Source organism: Patella vulgata, chromosome 9 (assembly GCF_932274485.2).
Source record: "Patella vulgata chromosome 9, xgPatVulg1.2, whole genome shotgun sequence".
Classification (NCBI taxonomy): domain Eukaryota; kingdom Metazoa; phylum Mollusca; class Gastropoda; family Patellidae; genus Patella; species Patella vulgata.
The window spans coordinates 33,024,928-33,050,930 of NC_065887.2; the positions used below are offsets into that span (position 1 = coordinate 33,024,928).

The window sequence follows — 26,003 nt, forward strand, 5'->3', positions numbered from 1 at the left end:
TTACTCTTTACTATATGCTGCTTGTAAATAAAATAACTTAACACATTTTTGTTGCAATTCGGTATCGAAAGGCCCCAAATAAGACCTTAATCTGGGGCTCTAAAATAACCTTCAACTTATTTCTACTCTAGGGGTTAGAACCGGCTGTTGACTTTTTCATTTTTAATTTGTTTTTCGCCTTTTCTTTGTTTACCAGAAACATTATGGCATAGGCGCTTCGGTCTAAATAACACTATAAAATAATAAACAGTGTTATTCTGTTCCAATCTATAGCACCACAAGATCTATATATATAACTTTAAAACCACTTAATTTCCATTAACCTACATTTAATTTTGTTTCTGTGGAGTTCTTCTGTTCATTGACTGTCTTTTGTGAACCACTCAACGATCAAAGAAAGTTCCACTGAGAACCATTAAACCACAAACCAATCGTCTCCTTGTGCAAATCAAATTGAATAGAAAATACCATCTAAATAGATTAATGTTAGAGTTTGGTTTTTGTTGCTAATTTAATGAAATCAACTGAATGTAGATCACTGGTGATAAATAGGTATATTTTATTATCGAAAGTGTATGGTGATGTTTCACGTTTTTTAAACTTCAGATTTGTTTTTCTAAACAAGGTATTTGAAGTTCTCCAATCCCGTACAGAAAGCGAATACAAAAGTTTTACAGGGAGTAGGAGCTTTCCAAAAATGGCAATGAGAAGTAGCATCAGGTGTTCTAAAAAGTGCAAGCATATACCATATCTGGTTTAACACACCAACCACGCCTATTCGAGTGAAAGTATAGACTTCTTTGAAAACAACATCCGGCCAATGACCCCCACAGGGTCTAGAGTAATGGTGTTTAACTAAATAATAGCACCAATAAAACCGGACAAACGCCCCAGTTCCACCTTAACCAACACAGTCCACATCGTATATACCGGAAAGAATAAAAACATAGAGCCATCGATCTTCAAAGACATCCATACTCAAACTTCAAAACAGGTAAAAGTGACACGCTAGTAACTGGCGTTCGAATGGAAAAAAAGTACCAGACGTTTCTAAAGGAGAGAACATACCCTACCTTGTACACGACACTACTATAATAGTACATAAGTCAGTTGTGGCGCAAAGTCCGGATTAGCCATGTACAAATGGCGAAGCTGAACAAGGGCTTACAAAAACGGGTCAGCAATAAAAGTGGTAAACATGTCTAATATTTTGATCACTTTTTTTGTCTGCAGTTGAATGCAATTATTTGGGTTATGCGATTAGAGAAAGGGCTATTCGTCTAATTTCAGCATTTATGTATGTTTTGTTTAATTTCCAAATTAAATCAGTCAGTTGTATCGTGAAAGATGATAAATAATTTGCCCTTGAACACATTTAACAGTAGGTACCAGTTTGTCTGAAATACTTCTATAAGTGAAGGTTGTCGTCCAGCGTTATGATGCAGACAATAAAACTACAGTAGAATAGTTCTAATGATTTCTAACCTCTCTTCTTTTCATCCACTGAAAGTTGGTTTCCTGTTCTCGCCATTGCCAGCAGAAAGTCACGAAATTGAACCTAAATTACCGGTAGTTTTATTATCATGAAACCTGGCTATCTTGTTTCTATGCATGGTAATTTTGACTTTGTAAATATTAGTACGGGGGCTCTTAGAATAGGCCTTCACTTTAGTCTGTCCATCTACAACAGTTACTCTGACGTCAGGAAATAGAAGCGTTATTCGAGAAATTTTAGTGTTTCATCAGAAGGACTTTGGCCCCCTTGTTTTCGTGCTTGATAATTTTATATTTTCTCTGCAAACTTTGTATCGAAAGTTTTAGAATGTGGATATTAGTTGTTACTCTGGTAAACAGTTAATGTCTCCTCCGTTATCGAAATAAGACAACAGATCAATCCAACCCAGTACTTTATATTGACCTAAATCAGAGCGGTTTAGCTCTTCTATATCTGTGTCATATAGTTGTTAATGTTTGTTGAGTATTGTAATTACTTTTACTTGCTGTGTTGTGTTTTATTGCATATTTCCAATCGCTAAATGCCACTCAAGGATTATGTTTGTAGTTGGGTTTTCTTTGTGTGTATGATTATAGTTTTTTAGCTATTGTAACTGTTATTTGGAAATTGGACGCCATCGTTATGCGACCTCGGTTTTTAACCGTCGGGTTATTTTGTCCTTGGAAGCAATTCATCTTTAGTATAGACAGCGCAAATATTATGTAAGAAGCCTGAGACACGTGTTCAGGAAAGAGAATTTCATAACGATTAATTAATTCCAATTGCCAGACGAAACGATTGTTCATCACGATTATGTCTACCGTATACAAAGCTCCATAGAATTCTTAAGTTATCTTGTTTTTAAAGATAATAATTTACCTGGTAGGTGTTTACCTGTATACATATATATAGATTGTAGTAACAGGTGTTTTAGTTATGTTACTTACTTATACAATAGTTAATGATCTACGTGTAGGTAAGGTAGCGGCAAGATCAAAGATTAAAAAATGTACTAGTTAATAAAGGTAATTCTACACGCGGTTTAACACGTGCATTCCATTAATTTAACAAAATTTATCCTTTTATCCCCTAGTGAAGGACAAACTAACTTTGGTCTATTAGAAATGTAAAGGCAAAAACGTTTACTTTTGTTCTGCTTCTAAGAAATGGACAGTGAAAAATAAGTATAGAAAGATGTTCAGGGATGAAAAATGGTTTAAAGAAGAAGAGAAAGTAACCAAAAAAAAATATTATGTATGTAAAGTTTTCATATTTCCGAACGAAATCAATCTGAAAATGAGGAAATATAGGATCACCACGATTACTCCACGATTAAAACCACGATTTCAATCGCAGCGCGAATTGTGTCAGTGGGAACCTAGTATAAATGAATGCATAAGATTGATAGATACATTTTGAAAAGACCAAAAAGGCAAAACCGATGATTATTATAGCTACCAAATATGATAGCGAGTTCAAAGTAGATCCCTACTGTGTAAAAATGTTTACTTATTTTTGCCATCAAATTAACTGGTGATTTCATAGGGAGATACCAATTAAACCCCTGAGTATCGACGTTGCTCTCATTTTAGCAGGTCATGTGGCTAACAGATGTTTGTCGTACTCTTTTTTTTCATTTTGAAAGGTCATCGAGCTTCTATCTTCAAGTTACACAGTGTTAACATTTGTTTTTGCTTAGGTAATTTGTTGGGGGTTTTTTCAGTTAGATAAAATATATGAAAAATGCATAACTTTACGACAAAATATAGTTTCAACACTTCAGGCATTCAAATCTATTGCCTAAATTGCAAGTGACATTGCCAAATGCTACCAAAAGGTTCCTTAATATTCAAAACATGGGTATAGACACTTGATTTTCTACCCGAAGTACAGTGAAATTGGAGATATGGGCGAATCTAGGTTATTAAAGTGGCCATTTTAAATTCAAAATGGCGGGCACCAGTTTTGAGGGTCATACTTTACTCAAAAAGTGAACGGGTTATTTACGCTTTGCCGCTCTACTACTGCTGTGTTTAACGATTCAGGGTTGGCGGCTACACTAGGACTGTCTCGGGACTGAAATTTGGTGTAAAGGCATAGCTCGGACCGGGGAGTAACATAGGTATGCTACTTCCGGTTCATGGCTATACCTGTGCTACGCTGGGTCAACCGCTAGTATTCAATATTTAAGACACAATATAATCATTTTAGAATCAAAACATCAGTCGTATATTCTAAGGTTTCGGGCGCCATTTGTAATTGACAAAAAACATATCCCTAAAGACAATGTGGAAGTAATTAGTAATGACCAATTCAAAAACGATAAAATAATAATAAAAACGCGTAAACGGCTGTCGTTCAATTTAGACTGTTCACGTGTTTCACCAAACAAAATTGTAATTGATTAGAATAAGTACAATAATTTTTTTTAAAAAAGTGGATATTAACCCCTTTGGTACATGCATATTACATTAATCCATTTAAGGTTACAGAGAATTTAGCTATACGTCGTTTAAACCAATACTTACAAGTTAAAATGTGGTTATAATCTAAATCATCCACAAAACATTATGTTATTTATGTTATAATATCACCTGTTGACTAATAATGCCTTGGAAATTGGCAAATATTAAAGTGTTTGGCTAAGTTTTATCTTTTGAATTTCGCGTTTTAAACAAATATGCACATTGCATAAATACATTGCTACTTAACTCATACCAAACCCACATCTTTTTCGTATACATTGGTAATATCGGTGTTCCCTGTGTTATTTTATTTCATTTCTCGTGTTTATATAAGGATAAACTATAACAGTTCTATCTCATGAAAACAAACAAAGGAACATATGTTTCTACAAAATACTAGTAGATATATATATATTTCGATAACGGAAATGAAACTGATTAATGGATGTGAAATGGAAACTGTATAATATACGTGAAGACTTGTGGGTACAATTTTTATAACATAACAAATCTTACTTAAACAAAAAAACAACAACCATAATTTCCAAGGGAGGGGATGGAGTATGCTTTCTACACCTTGCTCTCTCAAAAATGTCTTTTCATCTTTTATGAACATTACGTAAATTTGCTATAAGCGCTGTTCCCAATATATTCTTCAAAAAAAAGTAGGGGATATTGAAGAGAGAGAGAGAGAAATGGGGTTTAACGTCCACTCGACACAAACTAGGTCATTTCGGGACTAACATATGGTTTAATTTTATTTCAATATTTCGCTTGCGCATAGGGGTCTTTAGCAGTGGGAGGAAACCGGAGGACCCGGAGAAAGCCCACGAGGTTGGACAGGCGACCCTATTCCTTGTTACGTACAACCGGGGATTCGAAACCACGCCAGTCGACTCAATGACAGACTTTATGATACAGCGCGCGCAAGCTAACCATTCAGCCATCCAACCCCCCGGGGATATTGAAATGCAAATACCTATGCAGGTTGTGATATCATAAATAGTCATGGACATTTGACATGCTTTGAGAGTATGTTCACAGATGAAGAACTTATCACCCCAACAGAACCACTGAGCTGCACGTGCGACACGCAATAGCGCCATACACGTGGGAGGGGTTCATTGTCAAATTTGACACTTCAAGAAAGGGTTGATGAAACTGCCGCGTGCTGGTTTATCCTATCCATGTTTGCTTCCCTATCGGTTCTTGCATAACATTTACTGCTTAGCGTATCTTTGCTTTAGTGTGTTACGTTTAATTTGCAATGAGACGTCTTCAACATGATGAACGTCTATTGGCATGCTTCAAATGGGTTCTACACAGCGAGCAGTAGCCAATATCCTTAATGTGTCACAGTCTGTGATCAGCAGACTGTGGAACCGGTACCAACAAACACACAATGCTGATGATAGACCTCGTTCAGGTCGTCCTAGAGCCACTACACAAGCCCAGGATCGATACATTCGTACACAGGTCCTGTGAAATCAAGGACAAACGGTCAATTAGCTTTCTGTTAACTTGTACCAAGTTACAGGAATTCGAGTTACGCCCCAAACGATTAGAAATCGGCTACATGCAGCCCATTTGCATGCGCGACGACCGCGTGTTGTGCCTCCACTAACTCGCCAGCACATGGCAAACAGGCGTCAATGGTGTAGGTAGCGTAGAAATTGGGGCAATCGTCGATGGGCCCGTGTAATGTTCTCAGATGAGTCCAGATTTACTCTGGATTTCACTGATAGGCGTGCTCGCGTTTGGGCGCGTGAAAATGAGCGTCAGACAGCATGCCAGATTCGGGCGTGGGTCTGTTATGGTGTGGGGAAGAATCACCATGACAGGCAGAACGGACTTGAACACATCCTGGCACCGATAGTTCTGCCCTTTGCTTAACGTGCAGGTCGACGTTTCATCTTTCAAGTTGATAATGCCCGTACCCACCGCGCTCATGTCGTGAATGACTACCTCCAGCGTCACCATATTGTCCATATGCCTTGGCTAGCCATGAGTCCTGAACTTTCCCCTATAAAGCATGTCTGGGACATGATCGGGAGACGTGTTCGTCGACATCAACGTCAACCGACAACCCACAACCGCAAGAGGAGTGGGTCAGATTGCTCCAAATCGTGATCGGGCGGTTGATTAGGAGCATGCCACGACGAATTGCTGAATGCTTGAGGATTGGTGGAGCAATTACTCATTATTAAGACAAAAATCAAAAACTTCCATTTTCACTTTTGACAGTGTATCTCTGCGAGTGAAATGGGCCGTCAGATAATCCACAATATGAATAGTTTATGTTTATGTGTAGGCAATTGGCCTGTTATTAACATACACTGGATCACTCTAATAAAAACAGCAGTGCATTTCCGCAGTTTTGTATTGTTTCTGAATATCCCCTACTCTTTTGGAAGAGTATATTAGGTTCAGTATGGTGTCCTATTTCGGTCACTTCCCGCGTCGCCCTTAAAAAAATTCGTGTCGCCCGTCGCTTTTTTCAATGCTAAGCTATATAAAAAAAATGCGTCGGTTTTATTTAAAAAGGCGATGCGGGAAATGGCTGAAATAGAACACCATAGTTCAGAGCTATCTTGAATTATCTGATATCAAAAGCGCCAAGAGACTCGTCAACATAGCGCACTTTTGGTTTGCTGCGTATGTCAGCAAACTGGGCCTTTAACGTCATAACAAGGTACGAATAAACGCGTCGATGTATATTCTGGGATTTTACATGCAACATGTCAATTCTTTTTTATTTTGTAACAGGTGAAAACTGCTTCAGTAGGTATACGTTAAATCTTATTTTAGCAATTAAATTGGAAACAATACAGCTTGGTGCATAGTTGTTATTGACCTCAGTGTCATTTCGTGTTTCCCAAAAAAAAATAATTGCACAGACTGGGAAAAGCTAGTGATATTTTAAATTATAACATATCTACTTTCAAAGAATCATCATCCTGATTAAAATACAGATCCTAACAGAGGTTAGTCTACGACATTTGACCCCTGATGTGACCCCTGGCGATAGCACCAACGCAAAACGAGCAGATCTATGTGGATTATGGATATCACCGAATTTATAAAAAAAAAGAAAAAAAAGCGCAATTTAGATCTGCACTGTAATCAGATTGTTTTCACGTAGTCAGCCTAAAAAAACGGATAGAAATAGTTAGCCTAATCAGAACTGAAGTAATTGAAAACACCATCGGGTATTGCACAAGTATTTAAATAATTCAGAAATCCAGATTAGACGTATTCAACAGATTAAAGGACACTTGTACTCGTTTATTCTATAAGTAACCAAACTCTCTCAATGCCTTTATTTCGCCATCATGTTTACGTGAACCCTTGTCTCAATTCAATTAGTGGCCATTTTGAATTGTATAGCTGTCAGACGACGGGAAATGGCGGATAATGAATGGTTGTCAACATGACGAGAATCTCGTGACTTGACGCGAGATGAACTTTGACAACTGGTCGCAACCTTCAATACTTGACAGTTGGGTCCGTTCGATTTCCCTATCCTCGATCAATTATTCTTACATGCTAATAAGCAGGTTGCAGAAATCGAAGGCTCTGCCACAGTAGGATTATTTTTTTTTTATTTTATCTTCTAAAGATTTTAAATTCATACTTCAGCCCCTGGCGGCTAGGTTGTATAGAATTCTAGAATTAGTGAAATGTCGACGGAAAGAAGTAGAATTTTAAAACTATATAGACAGAATATGTGTATATAGAGATGTCTTTCCATTACCTCGTCTGTACCTCTGTACCGTTTTATGGCATGTCAGTCAGAAGAGAGTCAGAAACTTAAGTTCGATTAGGTCACGTAATAATTCATTTATAGCGTGCTGAAATCCATGACAATGTGCTGGGGTTATTTTATTTTGTATAACACACACTAACATATTTAGGTAATAACGACACGTGGTACGGACATTAACACACTAAAATGCGACGCACAATTAAAATTCGCACCTCCAAGTCGGTTCATACATTACCGCCATTAAAAGTAATAACAAGCTGATACAGCGAAACATCTCGACTGTAATGGTGTTTGTTAACGCGGCTGAACTGCCACCATGATGGAAATTATATTTCATTGGTGGGAAGCACATAAGTAGCCGTGATGGGTTTACTCATTATGTTTGACTGCGTTTATTTATATTGCCACATTGGACGAATCTTTGATTGTAGTAGCGTATGCTTCTATTTTCTTTTCAGATACATTAACGGGTCGTGCATGATAGGATACAAACTTTGAGATACATCTACCAAGCCATCAATAAGATATAAACGTTTATATTATTTCATATTTTTTTAATGTGATAATACCCCTTTAAGAAACAGAGACACGCCGTTTAAATTGCTTGAAAGATGCAGTAACGTAATAAAATAGCATTGCTATGAATATAAGATTGAAGTTGTGGCTTACATGCACGTACACATATGCAAAGTATGGAATAAAATACCCCATTCATTTTCCAAGGCACTAGAGTTTTGTCAAAAAAATTAAGCACCGATGTGGTTTGTGGAGAATAACATGAATAGACGGTATTTAATCATTGTTTGATTTTAAACGGTCCTATTGAAACGATGTCTCATTGTGTATTGCACATGTTATCATTTGTTACCGTGTAAACACGTATATTCATGTCATTATTCATGTAACACGTAACCCAAACATTACAATAAATAGACAAATTAAACTGAAAATTAAATTAATCTAAGAACTAGATGCAGCAATCAATGTTCATGATGAATATTGCAAACAGGGTAATAGCATAACCAGGCACGGTGATGGGTCTTCCAACATACGTCTTTGCGAAACACTAATAGTTACCACACTAACCCCAATTTTTGCTTTTCTTAACCCAGATAATTTGTCAACTTCAATTCAGTTCCACTTCATTAGGTGTAATTTAATACAAATTTTGGGAAACGTGTTATTAATGCGCGACATTTAGTCCAGTTATTGTATCGTAGGCTTACGCAAGGGTTCAGTTCAGTTTACCCTTGCATTTGGAAGATACCCAATAAAGGAAACGGTGGATCGAATTTTTATATGTATATTTTGGCGCCTTGTTGCTATTACAATGACCTTTGTTGGTCACCTTCTTTAATATTTACATTGGGAACACCTTCTTTAATATATACATTGGGAAAGCTTATTATTATGGCGTCATATGAAGTATTGGCGGTCAAAGAAAACCCAAACAAAAACAACAAAAAAACACGATTGCCTAGCGTGAGCCCCCCCCCCCCCCCTCCCCCGAAATTCAAAACTCCTTTTTTGACGATTGTGAAACAATATTAAGCCTTGCTACGTTACAACTATGACAGCCCATATATTATTCATATTAAACAGAAAAATCACGCGTTTGAACTCTATCTCTCAAAGCTTTGTTTACAAAGTCAGCTAGACTTCAGTAATGACTCTAAATCCCTATCTAATGCGGGTAGATTATTTAAACCCTAGTAAGTCTGATTAGCACGCACGTAGCTGTTAAATAATTAAATAAACCATATCTCTATTTAAACCGATAAAACACGTCACGTAACTCTAGATCTGTAACTAAAAGGGGTCAGTTTTTTGCTAAAATTATCCTATGAAAGATATGTAATCGTCATTACAAAAATTAAATATGATTTAGTTGTTTTTAAAGCAAATGATATTCTATTTACCAGAGACAAGCGATATGCTATTTGCTTAAAACAAATGATATGATAATTACTAAACACAACTGATATGATATCTGCTATGCACAAATGATATGCCATATATACTAAACACAAATGATATAATAGTTACCACCCAACTCTATTTACTAAACACAAATGATATATAATAGTTACCCCTCCCCCCTCCCAACACTATATACTAAGCACACATGATATAGTTAGTATATACTTAGCACAAGTGATATGATATTTACTAAGCACAAATGATATAAGATTTTAAATGATATGATATTTACTAAGCACAAATGATATGATATTTACCATTCAACCTTATTAAATAAACACAAATGATGTAATGTCATCCAACCTTACTAAACACAAATGATATGATATGACATTTACCATCCAAGCTTATTTACTAAACACAAATGATATGATATTTACTTATCACAAATGATATATTTACTTAGTACAAATGATATGATATTATAAATGATAGGATATTCACCACCCAACCTTATTTACTTAGCACAAATGATATGATATTTACAACCCATCCTTATTTGCTGAACACAAATGATATCATAGTTACAACCCAACTGTATTTCTAGTCTAACAGTAACATTTAATTAATGTGGGAAGTTCACAACTTGCGTTACACTCGTATATTACACTGTATGGTATCGACATATCACATGGTTAATACTACAACTCTGTACTTTGAGAAGTTCACATAGGTAACAATTCCATTGTATTTTTGTAAGTATAGTGTATATAGAAACGTATAGTATTTTTACTATAAAATATCTGACGGAATACCTGCTTAGTCTTTCTAGAATACCTAATATCACATCTCAATGATCCAAACTAAGAAATGTCCATTACACTTTTGCGACTACAGTGTTTTATATTAATGTACACGGTCACAGATTATGTGAAGTGTTATGCATGTTTACTCAGTAATTTTTAGTACTCATGATAACATTTCTTAATTTTCGAGCGGTCCACCTGCTAACACTTTTCATTGTATTTCTGTATACAGAACCGTATTGTATACCAAATTGAAAGACGTTTTGGAATTCTTTCTGTACTGCACCGTGTGATCATCTTACCCCATATAACTACATTAGTTAGTATCCATAACAGCCAACTCAATGCTCTGCTGTTTTTAGAAACAAGTGATTTTAACAGATGTCGAATAGTCTATAAAAAAGGAAAAGAGAAATCTCAGAAAAAATCTCATCCCACTTAAGAATTTACATTTGGTGTTTTAATAGATAATACGGCATTATGACACGCTATCCTTTTTTTTACTATTCCTTTTTGATGAGTTCACTTGTGCCGATGAAGTGACATTCGAAGATTACCTACCACGCAGAATTTTACTACAAGAGAGAGAGAGAGGGGGGGGGGGGGGGGTAACGTCCACTCGACACAAACTAGGTCATTTCGGGACTAACATATGGTTCAATTTTATTTTAATAATTCGCTTTAGCAGTTGGAGGAAACCGGAGGACCCGGAGAAAACCCACGAGGTTGGACAGGCGACCACGACAGTTGACTCAATGACAGACCTTATGATACAACGCGCACACGCTAACCATTCGGCCATCCAATCCCTCTTTACGAAATGTGTCAAACGAAGCTGATTTGACAATCTACAGATTTGGACAATGCTGCCATTATATACTATACGGGTATGGTGATGATTTGATAATATGAAATGAAATGGGGTTTAACGTTCTACTTTTCTGGCACCGACATACAGTGTGCTAATGGGGAAATTTTGCCTGGACAGCGGCACTACGGTCTAATCTTATTTCGAATTCCAAGTTTCATGAGTTCTTTAACGTGAACGCCAATGTGTACGCGGGATCTCTGTTTTTCGCTCCATCCGAACGGCTAAACACTGGCCTTGCTAGACCCTCCGTCCTGCACCACCGACAATGGAAAAACGCGATAATTTGATGAATACTAGCGTTACTATGCAACTCGCCGCGCTTCTTTAGTCATTCACTGAATTTGATGATCAATGAAATCTCAACTATAATCAACAGTTACAAGAATAATTAGATTTTATATTTTCTGATACGGAGATTTCGATATTGATAATATTGTCAGTATCACTTTCAATGTACGAGTAATGCAATTTTAATTTTAATGTATTAATTTTGTTCTGTATGTCTGGGGGTTCCGACTAGGTCGATAACATCTCGAACTCTCTCAACCCTTAAAACAATCTTAGCTGTTGTGTTTCAACGCATTTTCTTATTTAATTATATTCATGGCTCAATGGCAATGAATAGGGAAGATTATTCTGATTGTTCTAGCATTTTCAAATTATACATTTTTATCAAATTTTGCCGTTACACTCCCATTAATGTTTAGATCTAGAAAAAAAACAGACCTTGAAAACAAATAAATTTTTAAAGCATATCTCTGAAATTACACGAAATTGATTTTCTAAGATATTCTAACATCTTTATTGAATGATATTTTTTTTTTTGTAAAATGTTGCTTGTCTCTTTATCACATCTTCAATTTATCTGTCAATTATATATATTATAATGCAAGCCTGGAAATAAGGCACATTGTCATTAGTTTCGGTACAGATTTGTCTTTTTTCTGTGTTTCTGTGATGTTATTCAAAAATATCAGGAACTAGTTCAGTAGTGCCAGTTATTTTGAGAGCTACAATTAAATTGTTATTTCTATAAGTCTGTATATGACTGCTTGATGTCAATTAGAACACCATATACCACCTCACCATGATAGAATTATGTTTCAGTAGGAATTTTTACACACATTGCGGACATTTGTGTATAATGTTTATGTACCAGCATCAACTGTCACGTGTACACGTTGACGTAAAATAACCCTTGATGGATAGAATTCGAAATAAGATAAGGCCACACCATCACCACTGTGTAAATCCCCCCCCCCCCCAACACATTGTATCGCATACGCCATCCATTAGCTTGGATGGAGCAGAAAAACAGGGCGTTAAACCCCATTTCATTTATCAACTGTTAAGGCGATGTTTTGAATCTCAAAATCTTTTAAATCCGACTGACGATGAGAAAAAACTGCTTAGACGTTCAAAAGTACACGCTTAGACTGGGCAGCATTCGTTGGTTGCATACTCGCTCGATTGGAGTATTACAAGATTTAATATTGTTTTGATGTCAATTTGCATACAGCACAGAACGCAATTAGAGCTAATCAGCAACGTGAATGCATCATTTAGCAGTGTTAATCAGTTAGGTTTATGATGCAAGAAAAAGACGCTCTTTCCTGATCTTTCAGAATTAACTCGAAAATAAACAGTAATTGGCTACCTTAATTCTTTTATGTTTTAATTTGTGCTCTACTGTCGAAAAACACACTAAAATCATGCATTTTGAAAATGCATAAAATAATCGATATCACGTCATGATAAACTACTTCTTGGTTTGATTTTAAAATATGCCATGTGGAGACCCAAAAGAGGTGAGAATACGGTCTTCATAATATTATAATCGAGGCTTCTGCTCCCGTTTGACCGTCATTTGCCAAGTCGGATCAGAACAGTGGGACGTCAAACTCCTATTTTATTTCATTTCCCTTTTGACCAAATAATGCGACTGACTTCTACTCAACCCTGAAAAATACAGCATTAACATTGCTGATTAATGTTAAATGCTCCTTGTGCTGTATAATGCCACTAAATACTGCATAAAGCTAGATAAGACTCTTAATTCATGTTTAATGAAGCATAGTAAACCCCCGTCCATTTACAAATCACGTTGAAAAAATCCCCCGCTCCTTAATTACATTTCCTCGTGTCAGAATGATGTTTCAGAACACAAAAACATGAGATTAATGACTGGAACTAGAACATGTAGAAACATTAAATGTTATGATAACAGAACATTGAACATATGGCCTGGCTTTAGTACCAAATAATTTGATTATGTTAACTTCGTTAGACGTCAATTATTATTGCCTCTAACGTGAAAAGTGTGTTTAGGTAAACCGGTAAGTTAAATTGATTGACTGCCACAAATTGGGGTTTAATATCTTGTCAAAATTTTGGGACTAAAATATGATTACGTTAGTTATGTGAAGGAGACGATTTGCTCGTCCACAAATGGACGTATGTCTACATGAAATTGAAAAAAAGTAAGCCAAAAACGAAACTAGAAGTAGTATGCATATCGATCTCCATTTAATATTTCCAAACAAAGATTTATTTAATTCTATAGCTCTCGTTTCATCGTTAACACTTAAAATTAACACAAGCACTTTATTTTGATCTAAATCAAAGAGGTTTAGCGTCACCAACTACATAATGTTCTAAACGAAATACCCAAATTTGGAAGATTTGACGGCCGCAAACGCGTTTTCCTGGCGCGAATCGTGATAGTGGGAACTTGGCATTAAGAAGGTTGTATTAACATCTATTTCTATTTAACGCCACACTGGTTTGCACGAATAAATCAGGTGTAAAAATAAAATAGATATTTGAGTTACGTCCTTGTTGAATAAGTATGCCAATAATAATATATAATATAAAGAAGACGATGTGTGAAATTGTATACCTATGTATAACATCAACGATAGATGGTTGGTTTAATTCATTATTTTATATATTTGGAGCATGGCGTGATTTTTAAATTTTTTAATAACCAGAAGCCTTTTATGAAGGGTGTTTCATCGATGTTCTCTTACCAAGATAAATCTAGAAATATACATTTGGAGCATGTCGTGATTGTTTAAAATTTTTAAAAATACTTTCCCACATAAGTATGTATCGGGTGGTTATTTCCAATAAAAGTATGGCAATTTTCGTATATATGAAAAGTAGAAACACCCAGTCTTACTAGAAAAATACTGGATTCCCTGAAAAACACACACGGAGCACATACAGGACAAAAATGTAAGGGTTTCCCTAACCGGCAATCTGACGATTAGGGATGTCTGCTTGAGTGACGTCAATGGTTCCACACGAAGATTGTCTGATCTCTCAGCGTTAGTGAGCTCTTGATGTATATATTGATAAACTTGACAGTGAGCTTAAGCTCCAACAGTTTCTGAGATAAAAAAAAACAAGTCGTGGGCAGTGGATAATCCGAGAATTTAATTAGGCTTCGATATTTGTGATAAATGTTCAGCGATTAAAGACAACATCGTCTTGTATATGCATCCGTTGCTAGGTTCCGCGTCAACCAGGCCACGTAACACACATGACCTCTTTTAATAGATTTTCTATAGCAGGGGTATTCCCCAGCGAAAACAATGTTTTCAGAAGGATTTGAAGCAAAATTTTGATAGATTTATTAGTTTGAACATGTTTTTAGTCCAAATATATTATCAAATCACACAGTTTGTACGCGGGAAGGTATCTTCAATAACCAAAAGCCTTTTATGAAGAGTGTTTCACGTTTCACCGGTGTCCTCTTAAATGTAGATTTCGGACACTTTATTTTGCCAACTAGATGAAATAATAAGTTTTGTTTTAACTTTACACGTCTGCTCAAAAAGTCAGATTGCCCTCCTGGCTCGCACGCCTATGTATTGGGTGTATAAAGAAATTGCGGAACACAGAAAGAACCCAATCCGTCACTTCAGTCAAGTGTTCATAACTTCATACCCAAGTAGAAGAGACGTATCCTTTAATCCCACTAATAAAGTGACCAAGCTAGAATATTTGTTACCATCCATCAATCCTAAGGCATTTAGCCTCAAAAAGTCAATAAATACAAAGTGACGAAATATTGTAATAATATGGGGAAACAAATGGTGTATAATCTAGCATCGGGTGTTCTGAAAAGTGTAAGAATTATATGTCTTGCCAACGACGCCGGCAACTACTATTTTAGTTAACTAAAACAACAAATATTGTTAAATGAATGTTTAAAAAAACCTAGATAAAACGACGTAGATCCCAATAATTCAACAATACGCGAGCAAAATTCTACGTAATAGAAATCCCCCATCCCCACCTCCAAAAATCAAAATAAAGATATACCCAAATATTTTAAGCAAACGACCGACTATCACTTACATAATCAAAATCCCATCAATTCACTGTATTTTGATTGAATATGTGACAGACAAACACCGTGTTTCAGAACTCAACACAAAAACTAAAATTCGCGCAATCCATATTTTGATCCTGTTTCTTTCATTTCATAATTTCCCTAGGGACGGGTAGATTTTTTTCTCTGTCTTGAATTACAAACCAGTAAATTAAAGTTGTTGGTGATACTCTGACTTATTCACATCATAATTCATTCCCAACAAAACGCCTCCACTTCAGTCCGTTACAGCCAACAAACCTGAGAGAGATTAAAGATATTCTATTTTACACTTCCAAAGATGAAAGGAAACGCATTTTAAATCTCGTATTTGCCCTCGTTCGTTCATAAACATACTTAGACTATGCTAAAGGAACGTCGCCATTTTTACGTTCTAATCTTTCCGGACACGGCAATGTAAGCCACGGCAAGTAAAACAGTTATGTAAACGTAAACAATAATATTGAGAACTGAAAAAAACATATAGTAATACTAAATTTTAATTAAGAAGCAGAATGCATCGCCAGTTGATCGTAATAAAATTTACACATTTGGTAATTCATAAAAATTTAATGGACTTTTCTCACGATAGCTGTTTGACATAAATACCGTGAATAAAGAAAACACAATTTAGTTCAACTTCACAAAATAATGGAAGAACTTTGGAATTTTCATTGAGAGATAAACTATAAAGATATATTTTGAGCACACAATCGCCAACGACATGTGTTAATCATAAACGTCCACTTTGGATAAATTTTAATGTCTCTAGACAAAATACCCCCCACCCCCACCCACTACTTTTACTTTTGATACAAGGAAAGCATTGATACGTCTGCGGCGTGATATCGCGAGGTTGTGTCCGTTAAACCTCCCGCGCAATGCCCCAAAATAGACGAAAATTTAAGGATCCAGACAAATATCAATAAGTCTTATAATCTACTGTTTTGTACAATACTTTGGTCTGAAGTCATTTGTATTTGTGGTGGTATTGAGTGGAGGCGGCAATTGATTTGGTCATGTGTATCCATTTAGACTGTTCCGGTTCCGGTTTATGATTTAGAATAATGTTTGTGATGTGGACATGACCCAAGCTTCTATTCTATTGAGTTGCAGATACAAAAGTTTAGCTTTTTTTCCAATGCATAATTGTTATCGCATCCCCCATTCCTAAAACAGAGCGTTAAAGAAAGAGTCTAAATGCATAACATTTATATATTTTTGAAACGAAATGGACATATAAAATATAGACATAAAGCGAGTGGAGGATAACCATGAAAACCCATATAATATTGCTAGAAATAAGAATAGCGGTTTCTTACACGTATAGGATCAGGTATCGATATCACTGACCACGTAGACCTGACTATAACCCCCTTGTATCTTCATTCCACTCAAATATTGACTCTGGTTAATTCCACAGAAAACAAGGATTGGAATCTCATGTACTGAATCATTACCAGGAATAACTTCACGATTTGGTCAATATAAAATTAACTTCTGATATGTCCGCACATGAAGAATTACGTAGACTTTGATATAGGCTATATAATAAACAGATCTTGCAGAAAAGACTGCAATGAAGTAAATAATGGTGGTTTATGTATCCTTAACACTTTTATTTTGAAACGACAAAAGCAACGCCCATCACCTTCGGCTTGTCGCTCCGTGCCCGTTCATAATTCTTGTAAATGCTTTGTAGGTCAGATTATTAATTTCATTTTTTTTTTCAAACTTCTTTGGAGAATGATCCTTACTACCACCCCCATTAGGTCGTTACTTTAATTAATTTTAAATAATATTATACTCAAAATAGACTTCTACACGCAAATTATCAAAAATAGAAAGCACTAATATGTTTAGAGTCTATGCATTTTTATTAACAAATTCACACGACTCGTAAACTGATGGTTCAAACTTGTATATTTCAATGATGACTTTGATGATTTCTTTCAAATTTTGCATACAATGTATTTTCAATATTCCAATCCAAGGTTACGGTATAGTCAAATTACGTCAAATCGAAAATAATTTTCTTTTACCAACCGACGAGGACTCCCAACGCGCTAGTCATGGCGTTTTAATACTCGCCATATTGCAACACAGTTGATACAAGTCGGTTATCATTTTAAACCACCACTTAAAGGTTATTAAACCATATAATCATAATCCTATAAAACTTTATTCAGTAAAGAAATACTCAGACAAAGTTAATGTTGCGAGAAAAATAAATCAAAAGTAAAAACTTGATAATGTCTCAAAAAGCGACAGCCTGCCTACACGATAGATCTCGACCTATCCCAGCTTCAAAGACAAATCAAGCGAATGTCCCGCTCCATCCATGGGCAAAACCTCGTAGGTACATATTCTAGCGGGTGTCCTACAGATGTTGTGTTTGGCTGTTCTGCAACACTGGTTGATCTGTTTCGCATCTGTCGAGCTGATGTGTAGTGTAGTGGGAAGGGGGTAGCTTTTACTTTGGAGGATATAGGAATCGGTTTAGGTACCCGTAAACGTAATTTGCTATAGACTGAACGGATCCTTAGTCTTAGATTTGCGATTGTTAGTTAACATAAGCCACACCCACCGGTATACAACAAAATATTTTACATTTAAATTGGAACGCCGGGTACACCACTATGTGCTGAGGGCGATGTTATCTTGTCGCCTTGCCATGGTGTGACCTTGTTTTAAATTAGCATTGTTTAATTTGTCTATGATTTCTTTCTTTAACAGTTATATTTCATTGCGTAATAAAAGTTTTATTATAAAATAGCAACATTATCAAAATGCTCTTAGTACAATGAACCGGGCGGGCAATGGGGCAGTCGACAATGTTCATTCGCACAACTTCTGGATTTCAAAGGTCAATTAAGAAGCAAATTCTAGAACACTGGAAACAATTATAGTCCACGTAGACTACTTGAAAAAAAAGGGCAAAGACACATAATGAGCGTGGAACCCTGAAGACAATGTAAATCCAAGGTGTATCCAAAAAGAAAATCATTTTACTCATTTATTCAAGAACTAATGAATTCCGATTGAAGAAAGAATTAGAGTGACACACTTCACCGTCAGACAACCCAACAAAGACCTGAATATAAATCAAATTCTCTTCAATGCCCACATTACTGGTAAAAATGAAGAATCACGCTCCACAGTGTAAGGTCCGTAGCGCTGTAGAAAGAGAAATTCCGCTGTATACCGCTATTTTATGCTAAAGCATTATTACATTGGCAGCTAATATTTGATCTACAAAAAATATTAAACGCAATGTCATCTGTCCCGTGTTCGAATCCAATATTCCATGACCAAGTTCCCATGTGACGATAGACGGAATTCCTCCCGAGAAACAATATTACACCTGGGCAAACAATATTACACCCGGGGAAACAAAATTACACCGGAACAAACAATGTTACACGGGAGCAATCAATATTACACCCATGCTAATAATATTACACCCGGGCAAATAACAATACACCCAGGCTAACAACATTACACCCAGGGAAACAATTACAGTATTGCACCAGAGCAACAGAATTACACAATATTAAACCCGGACAAACAATATTATACCCGGGCAAACATATTAAACCCGGGCAAAAAACATTACAACCGGATAAACAATATAAAACGTATATCAATACCGGACAGCGGGTTTGCCATACGAGTCAAAAAATAATTCAAAGCAAAATTTATGTCCCCCCCCAAAAAAAAAATCTCATGACACTAACCTGCTCAGACAATTTATATCCAGGGTTTTATTGAAATAAAGAGAAAATCACTATTCAAGCACTCAAACAACACACGAAGCAAATGACACACTTCTCTATTTAACAAAATAACACGGTGAAAATCTCACACAAATAAATTAAATACTTTCTAAGACTCCCCTTCATATAACCACTTAAGAAGATATTCATAAGCAAACTTCAAGACGCAATATCCTTCTGCGACAAAATAATTATTTTTCCAACGTTTACAGAAAACATCACAGGAATGAATTAAACCTATGGCCCTGATATCGCCTTAAAGAAAAAAATTCAAATCGAAGCCGAAGATATCCATCCATCCATCATGGGCAATTTATTTTAATGTGTATATTGACGCCATCATGGCAGGAAGAAAGAATACATCACTTAAAACACCCCTTAATTGCCCCAACAAAAATTGAACGAACGGAGACGCATTGAATACTGATTCAATATTTTTGTAGCTTAAAAAAGAGATTTAGAAGAATAATTTAGTATGGAAGACGATACAAGTGGTTATTGTGATCATATATCATATTAATAAGACAAGGATTCAATTCTGATTTCTTCTCCAGTCAGAGTATCTCCGCCTGTGTAATTATAGATTTATGTTTACACCCACCCTGCAATGGACATCTCAATAAGCAGAAAGCATACCTTGTCTCATGCCCAGTATTAGTTGGATATCAAAAGATTACGCGTGCATTTAATTAACAATCGGTTAATGATTTCGATGAATGACTAACAAGATTGTTGAATGGCGTCAAGATCCGAGTTGAAACTAGAGTAAAAAAAAAGTGTGCTCAGAGTAAATATGAACGTTCTCTTAAATTGGTGCACAAAAGAGTAACAGTAACAATTGGGGGCATCGAGTAACAGTAACAATTGTAGCATAGAGAGTATCAGTAACAGATTGGAACATAGAGTAATATTGAGCATAGAGTAACAGTTATAACTGTGAGCATAGAATAACAGTAACAACGGGAAATCAAGAGTAATAGTGGTAACTGAGGGCATATAATAGTAACAACTGTTGGCACAGATTAACAGTAACAACTGTGGGCACAGATTAACAGTAACAGCTGGGTCCACAGAATAACAATAACAGCTAGGAGCAAAGAGTAAGAGTAACAATTGGGAGTATAGAATAACCGTAACAATACGATTTCCCCCCAGGTGTCCCAAATCCATATTCTATCACTGAAAGTAATATTATACCAAGAAAAACTAGGGTATAAAAAATAAGTCATGCTTAGATGTGCTGAAATAAAACTAAACTAAATAAATATGTTTCAGTTTACAGAGAAAACAATGACACCCCAAAGTGATCAAAATATAGAAATATTCATCTATATTTAAACTAAAGGCGAATAATTGATTGGCAGGTATATGAACAAATTCAATATTGTAAAGGTACTATCTGTCTGCGATATAACTTAACTCTGGAATTGGACGTTGATGAAAGCTATTTTATACATACACCCACATAGATGCACGATGCTGTAGTTGAAGAAAACAGTTTGTATTGTCATTACCTTCTAAATTCTTGTTGGTATTCTTAGAGTTATTCTCTAGTTACGGTTTCCCATTCCCAGTAATCAGTTTCGTATTATATCTCCTGGAATTCTACAACATATAATTATCTTGACAATTAACCCCACTCGGTAAAAGACATCTCCTACAGAAGAAATCGCAATGTGTTTTCATAAAGATACGTTTTCCTACCGGTTTCATAGAGTAATGTATTTCATTAATGATTTTGTAAATGATATTATCCAAGTGTTTTCATATGTTATGGTATTTAACGGTTTTCACAAAGTTATGGCTTCTGGCTGTTTTCACAAAGTTATGTTGTTCAACTGTTTTCACAATGTATGATATCTAGCTGTTTCACAAATGTTGCTTATTGGTTTCGTAAAGATCATGTTTAATACGACAATGTTATGCAACTGTTTCCATAATTCGTGTTATTTCGACATTTTATAAGTTTTGTTTTTATAAACAAAGTTTATAAATCCAGGACACAGGGCTGGTAATCTGTTTACAATAATAAAGATGCAATTTGAATTATTTTTTTAGCTCGTCTAATAGTACGATTTCGATTGCCATGTTAAAATTGACCATGTCGTGATGAAAGAATTCTTAAAGGTATTTAAATTAAACTTTGTTCATGTCCTTTAATGTTTATACATAGAGTTTTATCTTACATAATGGGTTATTCTGGTATCATTTAAAGGTACATAATTTAAAGATGCATTATGTAAGAGCTAAATCTTCCTATTGTAGATATCTTGTTTGATCTCAAATGCTATTATAAATCATTAATTAGACATTTATTCACATGCCAACCGTACTCAACTCTCTACACCATCAGATGGTTGTGATTTAAAAACGATCGTCAGTTAATAATTTAATTAAAAATGGATAATAGAGACTTTATTCATTATTGTAACAACGTTAGTAATGACAATCGAGACTACATTATTCTTCAAACGGCCTTAACTTCGTTCAGAATAAACTATTTTGACTGAAAATTTTAAATATTCCCTTTCCATTATCTTCTTTTAACTATTATAGCGACAACTGTCAGCTCTTTATCGAAATCTTGCATAATGCTTTTTAACGATTAAAATTAGGTTTTGGTGCATGTTCCCTAATATAGTATTGACATCAATCTGATTAAAATACACATCTATATTTCGTTTCGTTTTTTTATACATTCGATGGCATACACTGCATGAAGATCAGACCAGTCGTATTGGAAGGTCGCGTCTGGCGGTTTTTGGCCTATGACGTCAGACATTGATTAATCAATCAGCATTGACGTTTTTAGTGGTTTACCCACAGTTCCGTGCATGGCACGCCAAGAAGTATTGACATCAGCACAACGACCAAATAAAATTATTTGATTATCCAAAGATTTAATTACTGCGGGGAAATTAAACAATAAGATTTGCGACTTTTCGTCAGTATATATTTGGGGCTCTACTAACTTTAATGGCGTATGACGTAAAATCTTGGAATTTTTTAAAACGTAAACGCGTACCTTTAATAAGAATATTATCAGTTGCAAGGAAGATTTTCCATAATATTATAAAATATTTCCAGTCTTGTCGACATCCGACACGATCAATTTACACCGAATGTATAATTTGGAAATGGCGAGATAAAGCAGATATTAAAGAAAGTCATGATAACAAACCAGAGAAGAGTCAAAATACATGAATGTTGTCTTAAGATGCGAGCCTGTTTAAAGCGATATCTCCTGGCAAGTCAAAATAAAAATACAGTGTATAGTTAGCAACATTCCACGGGCCTGTCGTTGGATGTAAAAGACAGTGTTACATTCAGTTCAATTCCATTAAAGGCCCAATATTCCAGAATACACAGCAACTATTGACCTCCATACTATACATTTTAAAATATAGAACAATCCTAATTAAAGTTAGTTTCTTACAATTTGCAGTTGTCTGAACGGTTACTCATTTGTATCCACATACATCGAGGCCACGAAGGAACTTACACAATATTTTAATGTCTAATATCTAAAGAACATATTTCACTCTCCAATTTTATTTAATCTAGTTAAGGAAAATGCTCTTTGGGCCCTCTGCGGCATTACCTCTTTAATTGGCTGTATTGGTTTATGTAGTAGGTTCACTTGCCTGAAACCTTTTGATTTTTTTAACATCTGGAATTGTGAACCGTGCAGTGTAATGTTAGTTTGTTGTAGTGTCTGTTCTGTCTGTATTTTGTTATGCCATATTCACGTGAAATATCATCCTCGGTATCCCCAGTGGTCTCATTCCCTTCTACTCCACTAACCTCTGGGTTAATCCATAGGGTTTCCACTATTTCAAATTATCTGTCCTGGCCTTGATTGTAGCTAAAGTCTACGAGCCAATTAAAAAACAGTTTACAATCCAGTCTTACTATGGTAACCCTATTCATGACCATATACAGAATGATTTATGTAAATAATGTATATATTTCTAATTCATTTATATTTAATTTTATTATCAAAATATGTAGTATGTTTCAAATTTGTATAACATCTATATGTTTGACTTTGGTTATTATTATTACTATTCGTTCTTTGTCTGAAATGTTTCATTCTGTTATGTTTATTATTATTGAACTTATACTTGGCAATTTGATTCTCAATATTAAATTGCCAAGTATAAGTTCAATAATAATAAACATAACAGAATGAAACATCACCCTTTCTTGAAGTGGACGTAAAACTTCTGAAACGTACGTACGAACGAATTCTCAATAAAACTCTTGAACCTACATAATGCTTTATAATGTTTATAATCTTAATTCCAACCAAAGCCTATCCTCACAAATTGATGGGATATTTTTTAATGGGAGCATTTCTTAAGCCTTGAAATAATCATGGTAACTTTAAAAGTTAGAGAGTAAACTATAATCCAAGCAAGTTTTGTTTTAATTATTCTGTCGGTAACCTTTAGTAATAGTTTGAAACTATATTTATCCGGTAAGTCAATATAGTTATTATTATTATTTTATTGTAGAGGGAGAGGGAGAAATGGGGTTTAACGTCCACTCGACACAAACTAGGTCATTTCGGGACTAACATATGGTTTAATTTTATTTACATAATTCGCTTGCGCATAGGGGTCTTTAGCAGTGGGAGGAAATCGGAGGACCCGGAGAAAACCCACGAGGTTGGACAGGCGACCCTACTCCTTGTCACGTACAACCGGGGATTCGAAACCACGCCAGTCGACTCAATGACAGACTTTATGATACAGCGCGCGCACGCTAACCATTCAGCCATCCAACCCCCCTTATTTTATTGTAGCTTAGAGACTAAAATCAAAAGTGAAATATCCCAAGTTCACAAAATTCAGAACTGCTCCTTTAAAAGTGAGGCTGTAATACTAAAAGTGACACTACAGGATTGACGTCATTTTGTAATCAATGCAAAGGGAATCGTGATATTAAAAACATATATATCTTAAAATATGTCTTAGAATTTGATAAAATAAAATAAATGTTTTAAAATAGTGTGATAATATATGATCTAGAACCAATTTCCAGCTGATCTCACTTTAAAAATAAAATCCCAGGTCATACTGTTACTTCGGTGCGGGGGAGTGAAATATTTGGATTGTCGGTTGAAGATTAAATGAGTTAGTAATTTAATAATTCAAATCAGAGAAAAGATACAATATAGAGTTACTTAATTTACATCAGAGAAGTAGATAAACAGAAAACAACGTATTTGATTTAATTAACATTTTTACATTTTAAAAGTCATACAAAAATGCACTACAATAATTTGCATGAATTTGATATTCGGGCTTGTTCCTAATAGCACAAAATATTTAATGTTATCAAAAAACGATTTAATAACTTTTATCTGAAACAGAATTTTAAACACGATGTGATTCGATCTCATCATTTTTTATTACCATCAAATAACTTTTCAAGTGAAATATGATTGAAAAATTGAACAGGGGACACCTTCTGTTTCTTGGTTTTGGTAAAATTCAGGAATAATATATATCTAAAAATGATTACATAACAGAAGATTAATTTCGGGTTAAAGTCTGTTGTCAAAGATTAAAAGGTATTAAAACGGAAATAGTTGTGATTTTTTAAAAATAAAAAACAAGAAAAAAGCAGATACTATTTCTTAATTAACCACCAACAGCTGCAGTAAAATGTTTTGTCGTTCAGATGACACAACAAAGAAACTAAGAAAGAAACTTTTAGTACTTACGATCACCAAGATTAAAGACAAGTTGAACGGGTAGAAATTCCGACTGATTTGAGTTTAGTTGTTGAAGTTTGCTAGTCAATACTGTAGCAAGAGGCTTTGATTGTATCTTAGCCGGCGTTTGTTCGATCGACTGATGCTTCTTGCTGCGACTGCTTGTAAGCCGTGGCTATGATTTTGAACTCCCGCTAATTGTAGTTACAGTCAGACCGTGTTCTCAATGAAGTAATGAAGCGATAACGAGCCGCTCTATAGAGTTACGACAAATAAATACCATAGAAAACAGATGCTATGTATCGAGTCAAATAGATACAGTTGGTTATTATCAAGAAATGGTTTTTCATAGCGTAATAAAAAAAATCTTTATTTCACACAGTATGAATGTAATATCGTAATCATAATTCTAAGATCATTCTATAAATTTTCAGTATACGTGTATGCTTATTCCTTTTAGAACACATGGTACTGCCTTTTATTTATATGAAGAGTTGACATAGGTAACACGCGATCTTTAATTTGACTATGTGGGCTAAAATAAATGTTCAATTAAAGTCGGGGGCATCCTTGGACGTTTTCTATAGAGCACCAAGTGTCACTTCTCGTTTATTTCGTGTGTTCATAGCCAACACAGCTTTGTTGTACTTTTTTCATTTAAGTCATACTGGGCTAATGACTCTGTTGTCGACTTTGACCAGGGGTTCAGAAAGCCAGACCCAAACCATCGCTCCAGTAAGCTACAAGTGTGACGGCTCCGTCACCTTTAAGCACTGACTATCATACATCTTGGAAAATGGGTGC

At 35.3% G+C, this 26,003-nt stretch overlaps 1 protein-coding gene across 2 annotated transcripts in view; it reads right to left on the reverse strand.

Moving 5' to 3' along the window:
* LOC126832625 (neuronal acetylcholine receptor subunit alpha-10) overlaps window positions 1-25,414 on the reverse strand; it is a 57,577-nt gene extending 32,163 nt beyond the window's left edge. For both annotated transcript variants that reach the window (XM_050563476.1, XM_050563475.1), the window contains exon 1: window positions 25,209-25,414. The gene's annotated coding sequence lies outside the window, so the exon portion shown is untranslated. The remainder of the gene's footprint in view (window positions 1-25,208) is intronic.
* Between the last annotated feature and the right edge of the window lie 589 nt (window positions 25,415-26,003).